Source organism: Gracilinanus agilis, chromosome 1, assembly GCF_016433145.1.
Source record: "Gracilinanus agilis isolate LMUSP501 chromosome 1, AgileGrace, whole genome shotgun sequence".
In the NCBI taxonomy this organism is placed as follows: Eukaryota; Metazoa; Chordata; class Mammalia; order Didelphimorphia; family Didelphidae; genus Gracilinanus; species Gracilinanus agilis.
In genome coordinates this window covers 667029090-667039319 of record NC_058130.1, presented here as the reverse complement: position 1 = coordinate 667039319, position 10230 = coordinate 667029090, and the positions used below count along the sequence as shown (strand labels likewise).

At 37.2% G+C, this 10230-nt stretch overlaps 1 protein-coding gene across 1 annotated transcript in view; it reads right to left on the bottom strand.

Annotated features, from left to right (window-relative positions):
• Positions 1 to 10230, bottom strand: part of COL14A1 (collagen type XIV alpha 1 chain) — a 274304-nt gene that overhangs the window by 59300 nt on the left and 204774 nt on the right. The gene's annotated exons all lie outside the window — the stretch shown is intronic.

Below are 10230 nucleotides of genomic sequence, written 5' to 3'. Positions count from 1 at the left end.
GAGAGAGAGAGAAAGAGAGGGAGGGAGGGAGGGAGGGAGAGGGAGAGAGAGGAGAGGCAAAGAGAGAGAGACTGAGAGGGAGAGAGAGAGGGAGAGAAGGAGAGGGAAAGGGGGGAGGGAAAGAGGAGGGGAGGGAGGAGAGGGAAGGAGAGAGATGAAGAAAATAGCAATAGTGCAGGCATCATAGGCTGGAAATGTTTCTATTTCCTTTGGGCACATAATGAAACACCTCTGTCAGTTCTTTATTTGCCTTCCCAAGGAGAACCTATGGAGCTCTCCTTTCATTTAACCTCAATTTCTTATGTCTTCTAGTTTCACTGGCAGTAAGAATGTTATGCATGTAGCTCCATACTTACAGTGATAAGTCTGTCAATTTACTTGTCATTGGAAAAATGTTGCATAAAAATGTTAACAATTAAATTAATGTCCATAAAACTTTAAAAACTGCAAAGTGATTCTTAGCTTCTTTTCTACCAGTGCCCTGGTGATAAGTCTTTTCACACTCAGCTAAGCTGGTCCTTGGGCATCAAACCTAGTTCATCATTCAGCCTGTGCCTGAAACCTTTTCCAGCTGGGTAGGACCTGCTAACACTTGTGTTATCTTGGCTCTGAGAATCATGGGATTCAAGGTGTTAGGGTCAAATAGGCACACCTTTTTTTCCATAGCATATATTCTATCAAAAGAAGCAGATATTGGAGGGGGAAAAGGCTCTCTTTCAGAGACATTCACATGACATGTCCATTGCCAACTAGAGTAGGCTGAGGGCAGCTAGGTGTCTCAGAGGATAGAAAACCAGGCCCACAGATAAGAGTTCCTGGGTTCATATTTGATCCCAGATTCTTCCTACTGTGGGACAAATCATTTAACTCCATTTGCCTAGTCCTTACTATTCTTCTGCCTTAAAATCAATAAAGATAAAAGATAAGAGGTCTTTTTTAAACCACATTGAGTACACTGAGACTCATCAAAGGTAGAATTCTGACTACTAAACATCTTCTACAATGAAAGAACATTTTCTTGATACTGTTCTACTTAACTAGAATCCATAACAAATCTTGTCATCAAAAATCTCACAACTATCTTTACTGTTATGAAAATTAAAACCTCAAGAATCGTTGGTATATTATGGTTCCAAAACTTTAAAGAAAGCATTTTGTTGCCCTTCTAAAATCCTAACATTTACAAAAATTTCCTTTCAGTATAATGGTTTTCTAAGAGGAAGAATTTCAAATTCTTATGTAAAATGATCCAGCAACAAATCCTACAAGTCAGATTGGAGGCATCTTTCATTTGTATCAGTCCTTCTAGTGAACAAATAATCTAAGTGAATAATGCCTTTGGAATGATCATTTTCAGAGCCTTGGGGCTCATGGAAGAATGTCATGATTTTGGGAATCTAGCCCAGGTCTTTTTTAAATTTAGTTTTATTTTATTTTCATTTCAGAATTCTCTGCCTCTCCTTTCTCTCTCCCCCACCCACTGAGAAGGCAAGAAAAACAAAAGCCATTACAAATATGTATAGTCATGCAAAACAAATTCCCACATTAGCCATGAAGAAAGGAAGGAAGGAAGGAAGGAAGGAAGGAAAGAAGGAAGGAAGGAAGGAAGGAAGGAAGGAAGGAAAGAAAGGAAGAAAAGGGAGGAAGGAAGGAAGGAAAGGGAGGAAGGAAAGAAGGAAGGAAAGGGAGGAAAGGGAAGAAGAAAACAAAGGAAAGAGAAGAAAATAGGCTTCCATTTTCACTCTGAGTCCATCAATTTTCTCTCTGGTGGTGGATAGCATGTTTCATCATGAGTCCTTTGGAACTGTGGTGGTTCAGTATGTTGAGCAAAGTAACTAATCATTCAAAATTGATTATCTTTATAATATTACTAAATAAAGGGTTCTCCTGCTCACCTCACTCTATTAGTTTGTACAACTATTCCCAAGTTTTTCTGAAACTATCTCCTTCATCATTTTCCTACAACCGATAGTATTCCATCACAATCATAGAGTATAACTTGTTCACCTACCCAATTCTTTGGCTAAAACAGGTAAATTTAATTAGACGCTTCCACTACATGTACAAGAAAACAAGATCATTGGATTTAGGACTGGAAATAACAAGGTTTAAATTCTGGTCGTAGAATCAGCTAGCTATTTAATCCTGGTTAGGTCACTCAACTTGAGCCCTAGCTTTGTCATCTGTGCAATGGGAATGATGATATTTTTACTTCCTGCCTCACAGTCTTAATGAATAAAGTTCTTTAGAAATAAGAATTTTTTCAATTATCATGATTACAACCAGCTTGGCTGATTGTGGCCATGTGTTTCACTGCAAAGTTTTAAAATTCATCTAAACTCCATAGAGAAGAAAATAAATTATTTTACCAACTAGCATTGCAAATTAAATATTACATTTCCAAGAGGGTAGAGGAGGGAAGATTAGAGGAGGAAAGGAATGGAGAACAGAAGGGAGAGAGGGGAAGAGATATAAGAGAAGTGAGTGAAATAGAAAAAGAGGTAAGAATAGGAAAGGGAGAGAAATAAGTAGGAAGAGGAGGAAAGAAGAAATATATCCAAAGATTTCATTGTCAGGAAAAGGGAATATATATTTGACTAATTTTTTTAAAATACCACTATGGTAATAACTCAATATTTAATATGAGAATTAAAACCAGATTTTTGACTCAAGTCCAAAAGTTCATTTCAATCCTGCTTCATATCTGATAGAGATGGAATATATGAATAAACGCATTGTTTATGTTACACCCACATGATAAGGAAATATGTTGCAAGCTCCCTTTTACAATTAATCTACTTACCATAATAGAAAAGTTATTTTTTTCTACATTCTATTTGATGATTGGACTATAGTACTACTTAAAGCCTTTACTATGTCTACTTGACATAGTAAACTTTGGGAAATAGAACATGACTCCATCTTCAAAATATTTACATTCATTTTGGAAAAGACAATCTCACTCTAGTTAAAATGAGACAATATTATACTATTTTAAATCCAGTCTACTATAAGAAGAAACCATGCAGGGTGTTATAATTAAAGGGTCACTCAAGTTTTCTGGCTTCCTTTTAACTGATTCTTTCCATAGCAAGCATTACTTTGGTAATGTGTGGTCTTAAACAAGGAAAGATTTTTTTTTTTAAGTTTAAACTTGGAAAGCTTCATATACAGTTAGAAAAATGTGAATATGTCAGACCTCATCTGAGTTTGAGGACAGATTTTTTTCAGAACTTCCAGTACCTCTTTCCCCTCATTGCCTTTCCTACTCTGAGATTCATCTTGTACAGAGGATACATGGGAGGAATGGGAAGGCAGAGGGACAGTGGTCCAGGGATCCATCAAACATTGGGACAATTTCAGAATCATCTAGTGACAGCCCAGAGCCATGAACAGGAGGGAGAAGAAGTAGAGAGAGGGAGTAAGGAGGTGGAGAGATTTATAGTGGAAAAGGATGGGGAAGCCAGAAGTTATGGTCAGTTAAGTTGTAATGGCTCAAAAGATGGAACTGAAGCTCCAAGCTCATATTAAATGTAGACTCTGCATTGCTGCTTTGTTTCCAATGTGGATCCCACACTGTGGTCTGTTGGCTTCCCAGAAAGAGTATGAAACGTGTCCATTGAATTGGTCCAGCTTTTGCTGGACTTGATTTTACCAAAAACTGGGCTGGCCTGAGCCATGTCCTGTTTATGGCTCCAAGCCTGGGGGAGAATATGAGCTGCCCAAAAAAGTCACAGATTCCCCTTGCTAAAAGCCAGAATAAACCAGAGACATGAAGAAAACATATTCTCTGTTTAAGGCGGAGAATTTTTTTTTAAATGATCTCTCCTCTTTCTTGGATTAATGAGGAGGCAACATTGAAACTGTCTCAAAAAAAAAACTTGCTTGCTTTTGATTTGTATTCTAGTCATGGTAATGGTGTTAACTGGAGGGTGTCAGTGAGAGAAACTAGAGACGAGAAAGGAAGAATCTGAGATTGAGAGTAATGAGGGGCTTTCTAGCTCTCCCCTGACCCTCATTTTACAGATGAGGAGACAGGAGTGCAGAGGAATTAAGTGCTCCTCTCAAGGTCGCAGAAGGAAGAATAGCTTCTCAAAGTCTAAATACATTGCCCTTTCCACCATACCATTTGTTGGCCATTACTTGGTCCTAGAATGTCAGTCCTGAGATCTGGCTCCAGTTCATACCTATGACTCTTACCAGGTGACTATGTACCAGTCATTTAACCTCTCAATCTTGGTTTCCTCCTCTGTAAAATGGGGATAATAATATATCTACAGGCATCCCTTCCACCTTGTGACTTGCCTCATCACAGTTTCAATATATCGTGGGTCAGCATAAGAAACGAAATCAGAATTTTGAGAGAGTTTTGTGAAAGCTGCAGATAACACACAAAGGCCAGCAGACAACACAGAAAAAGTGTAGAAACTCAGAAGTGCATAAAATATATGTATAGTATTGTATAATATCAACACAGTTTATCTTTTAATACCATAAGTATGCATGGCAAATATCCCTTAAAAGAAAGAGAGAAAAATTCAGACTTCTTTTCTGGCACAGTGAGGGCCAACAAATTTTACACAGATTTTTCCTGATTGTGAAGGTGCCTCCCTAGCCTCCATGATGTGGAAGGGATACCTGGATACTTTGAAGTGTTACTGTGAGTCTTAACTGAGATACTATATGTAAAGTGCTTTGCAAATCCCAAAAGCACTTTATAAATGTCAGCTACATAAGGGTTGGGATGACTGGGAGTCAGGCTTGTGAATCATTATTGAAGAAATTTCAATTGCATTTAAAAAAAAAAGCCTACTCTCTGCCCCATCTTTGGTTTTTTTTCTTAAATCTTTACCTTCTGTCTTAGAGTCAATTCATTTCTAAGGCAAAAGAAAGGGCTAAGAAATTGGGGTTGTGTCTTGCCCAGGGTTACCCAGTTAGCAAGTGTCTGAGGCCACATTTAAATCCAGGTCCTCCCAACTCCAAGCCTGGCCCTCTTCCACTGGCTGTCTCTTCTATTCTTTCTCACTATTAGTTTGTTTGATTTGAATACTTCATTTCTCTTGAATGCCCTCTTTCTGGTCATTAGGGGAAAAAAAGAAGACTCCAGACACTCTCAAACAATTATTAAAGCACTTTTTTTTGTAGTAGCAAAGAACTAGAAACAAAGTAGATGCCCACAGGTTACGGAGTGGCTAAGCAAATTGTGGTATAGTGAAGAAATGGGATATTGCTATGCTGTAAGAAATATCAAACCTAATGCATGTTGAGAATTATGGTAAGAGTTAACATGAACTGATGTAAAGTAAGACGTCCCTGCCCCCAACACACACAGAATGACTTTGTTGTTCAATCATTTCAGTTGCATCTGACTTTTATGACTCCATTTAGGGTTTGTTGTTTTTTTTTTGGCAAAGATCTTGGAGTGGTTTGCCATTTCCTTCTCCAATTCATTTTACAGATGAGGAACTAAGGCAAATAAGGTTAAATGACTTGTCTAGGGTCACACAGCTGGGATATGTAAGAAGCCAGATTTGAACTCAGGAAGATGAGTCTTTCTGATTCTAGGTCCTGCACTTTACCTACTGTGCCACCTAACTGCCCCACACACAATAACTACAACCACATATATAGAAAGCACAATTATATTACAAAGAATAAACTTGGCCTCAAAGGAGAACTATGAGAAGAAATCTCTTCCTTTCCCACATTCTTTGCAAAGTATGGACCATTGCATATGACAGCAGATACTTTTGATGTTAGGTTTTGCTAAATTTTTTTCTTCTCTTCCTCTTTTTTATATTTTAAATTCTTTGTTAAAATGGCTGGCTCTTGGGAGTGGGGAAAAAGATAACCTGGGGAAATTGCCAGTGTCCAAACAAAAATTATTTAAAAATATATTAAGAAAAAAAAGTGCCCTCTTTCACACTGCAGGATACCCAGTGCCCTCAGAATTCCTGGCTGCCTCTACTCATCCCCCTCATTAATAATAATAGCTCACATTTATAGGCAGCTTAGGGTTTCCAAGATACTTTATACATTTTCTCATTTGCTTTTTACAACTCTATAAGGTAGGTACATTATTCCCAATTTATATATGAGAAAACTGAGGCAGACAGAAATTAAATGCCTTACCTAGAGTCACATAGCTAGAAACTGTCTGAGGCTACACTTGAACTCAGATCTATTTTGACTCCAAGTCCAAATGTCTATGTAGATGATTTTTAGATCTATTTATCCAGCCCTAATATTTCTACCAACCTCCAACTGCCCAATTGACATTTTGAACAGAATGTACTGTAGACATCTTAAACATGTTCAAAATTGAATTCATTATATTTCTCCCCCTTCCCTTCCCCTCTTTCTAACTTCTCTAGGCAGCTAATGGTGCAGTGCAGGGTCTTGAGTCAAGAAGACCTGAGTTCAAATCTTCTATTAGATACTTATTAGCTGTGTGACCCAGAGCCTCAGTTTACCCAACTATAAAATAGACATAGTAAAAACACCTACAAAGTTGTTGTGATGATCAAATGAGATAATATTTGTAAAGCACTTAGTACTACATCACCTGGCCCATACTAAGGACTTGATAAATGTTTATTCTCTCCTCCTTCACCTCCATTACTAATAAGGGTACCACTGACTTCCCAGGCTCAAAACCTTTGATTCCTCACACTATCACACACCCCTCCCCACCCAATCCAATCAATTAATAAGTCCTATAGATTCCACCTTTGGAGCATCCCACATATTTCCTCTTCCCCACCTCTGACACTGCTACTACCCTAGTGTAGACCCTTATCACATCATGTCTAGGCTAATGCAATAGTCTTCTGGTTGTTCTCTGTGTCACCTCACTTCTAGTTCATCTTCACCATAGCTACCAAATTTATCCTTTTAGAATACAGGTCTGACCACATTACTTCCCTATTCAATAAATTCAAGTGATTCACCATTACTTATAAGATTAAATATAAGATCCTCTGTATGGCTTTTAAAGCCCTTTTAAAACCTGGCCCCTTCCTACCTTTCTAAACTTCTTATTCCTGACTCCCCTCCATATACTTTGTAAGCTGATGACACTGGCTTTCTTGCTGTTTCCTGCAAAAGATACTCCATCTCCCATGAATGAATGAATTCTTTCCTTCCTTTTCTTCTTTCTTCCCTTCCTTCCTTTCTTCATTCTTTTTTTCCTTCCTTTCTTCCTTCTTTCCTTCCTTCCTTCTTTCCTTTTTCCTTCCTTTCTTCCTTCCTTCCTTCTTTCCTTCCTTCCTTTCCTAAATGACTAAAAAAATTCTGATAAACTAAAATGTGTTGAAATGCTAAAAGTCAATACCAGTTTTATCCTTCCTCTCTCTAACCCCTAGATAACATTGTAAGGTTAAAATTAATATCCAATAACTCCAATTATTATATTTTACAAGATTTATTAATAATCACTTGAAACAGAAGAAATAAAACGACAAAAGTAAAAGTCTGAGTAAAACCCACTTTCCCAGATGGGATCAGGGGAAAAGAGAGAGCGAGAGGCAGAGCTACACAAAACTTATATTCTCCCTACATTAATTAGCATGTAATGTGAGAAAGAATATGGGAAGCTGGGAAAGAGAGTTCTGGGGTTCAAAATTCTAATTACACAACATATATATGTTGCAGTTGTCTTTTGTTACTAAAAAGGAATGAGTGATGGAGAACCAATAGCAGAAATTAGGTCACTTGAATGGTCACCTACTTATACTCCAAAAAAGATTAACCTGATATTTCCTTTATTGTCGGACAGGCATATGCCTTTCTTCATTACTCTACATCTGGGCCATAATTAGCACAAGACAAATGGACATTGATATAGGCAAGGAGAAGGATTTCCTTCCCAGTGGGGACTTGTTCTCTTAAACATCTTCCTCCTTCCCCACAGCCACATCTGTTCTTGCACCTTGACTTATGATGTTCTTCCAACCTGAGCTGGCTGTGGCCTCCAGAAGACACTCCCAAGCTCTTGGTACTCCTCCTTCCCCAACCCATCATAAGATGAGGGCCAGAAGGCATTTCTTTTGGAGTAACTTGATCAGCAATCAAATATTCTTGATGCCACTCCCACCTCTCTTTGCCTTCCAACTGTTTGTGTTTTTTGTTTATAGCATAAGTGAAATTAGTCCTACTTATTAATAGAGTTATAAATAAATTTGATTCTGCATATTAAAAAGAAAAATTTATTATCAGCTTATAGATATATATATTCTACGTCCTACATTTTACTACATCCTATGTTATACTCTCATGTACTTGAAACAGCTATTTTTTTTAATGTCCACGAATGGCTCTATACTAAGCATTTAGAAAGCATAACTCCTTTCATTTTTATGCTCTCTTCTCTTTACTAATGTTGATTGAAGGTCCCTTTTATCAAGGATCTTATCCAAAGAATCCATTACTTAGATAAAAATCATAAATTGTAAATCCAGAAGGGATCTTAAGGAGCTCATTTACTACAAAGCTAGCATTTGTAAAGGAGGAATCTTGGATCCAATGACTTTAAATGACTTGCTCAAGGCCATATGGCAGAGATGAGACCCCCTACCCAAATCCTTCCAATAGATTCTTCAAGGAGAAGTATGTATAATGTAATTGCTACCAGAAGAACAAATTTCATTCCTAGAATTTTTCAAAGTAGGAATTGAGATCACCCTGAAAATATTATTTCTAAATTGACAAATATGGAGGGAAGGGGAAGAAATCTCAGTGGTATTATTTCTTATCCTCCTATTACTTTATTACAGCTCCAAAACTTTCATTCCTATAGATTAAAAATATAATCTGCCACTCTCCTGGGTTTCCAACATTTATAAAAATTCCCTGTGAATGTAACAGTTTTTAAAGAAAAAAAGGTCAAATTCTGGCATAAAGTGATCCAGCAACAAATCCTACAAGTCTTATTGAGGGACTCTTCACCAGCACCAGTCTCTGTAGTTGACAAATAAATTAAGTGAATGAAAATTTGGAATACCTCAAGGCTCATGGAAAAATCTAGGTGTGTAACAACTCAGGAGCCTGGCCTAGGTCTTTGCCAAAATACACAAATTCATTTAGATTTTCCTACCACATGTGCAAGAAAATTCCATAAATCTCACCTTTACAGCATTCCTCCTTTGGAAATATTCACTTGGGTTTATGTACAGACTGGGTAAACTCAGTTTAGGGAATTGGGACCACACTGAGATTTAAGAAGTATTAAATGATTTTTAAAAACCTAACTAGTTTCATAGGGATCTGTTAGGGATACAATAAAATCTATCTTTTATTCCAATAAATTTGGAAAAATAAACTTCCCTATTCCTTGACAAGAGCATTAATTCTGATTTAAAGGTAATATTTATTTGAGAAAAGAATTGGGGTCTTTCAGTTAGTACCTCCCTAAATTTCCAAAGCAACACAAATGTACAAGGAATTGTCAAATGCAATTCCTTTAAATGGAATAGAACTAATTGTCACTTATTATATAGATGAGTCCAGTCAAATTCCTTGGCTCCAAGGTCTTGAGTTCAAATATGACTTCAGGCATTCCCATACTTGTGTTATTTAACTCTGTTTGCCTAGCCCTTGTCCTTCTGCCTTAGAGTTGTTACTAATTCAGAAAGTAAGAGCTAAAAAAACTAAAACTAGGCCCCTGACTATCTAAGGTCAGTGACAATTTATAGCAGGCCAGCAGCAAGATACAACAAGATAAGAACCCCCTTGTTCAGTCTTCTCCCTGCCTATATTTACTGATGCCTCTTTTAATTAATTTAAAGAATGTATTGGTTGACAGATTTCCTGTTGTCCTGACCAGATATTTTATTTAGGCTCTGGACAGGAGCCTAATATTATATTAGTAATATTCTTGTTTATCCAAAGATGAAACTTTTTGGAATAGTTTTTAAAAGTATACATTTAACATTTATTTAATTTCCTGTTTTGTTCATTTATTTTATTTTCCTTTTTAAAATTAAAAAAACCCTACCTTCCATCTAAATATCAATATTAAGTATTGGCTCCAAGGCAGAAGAGTGACAAGGACTTAGGCAATTGGGGTTAAGTGGCTTGCCCAGGGTCATGCAGCCAGGAGGTATCTGAGGCCACATTTGAACTTAGGACCTCACATCTCTGGGTCTGGCTATCAATCTACTGAGCCACCTAGCTGCTTTCCCCTCCCCCCATATGGTGTTTTCCTGTTTTATGGATATGAACGGGTGGAGA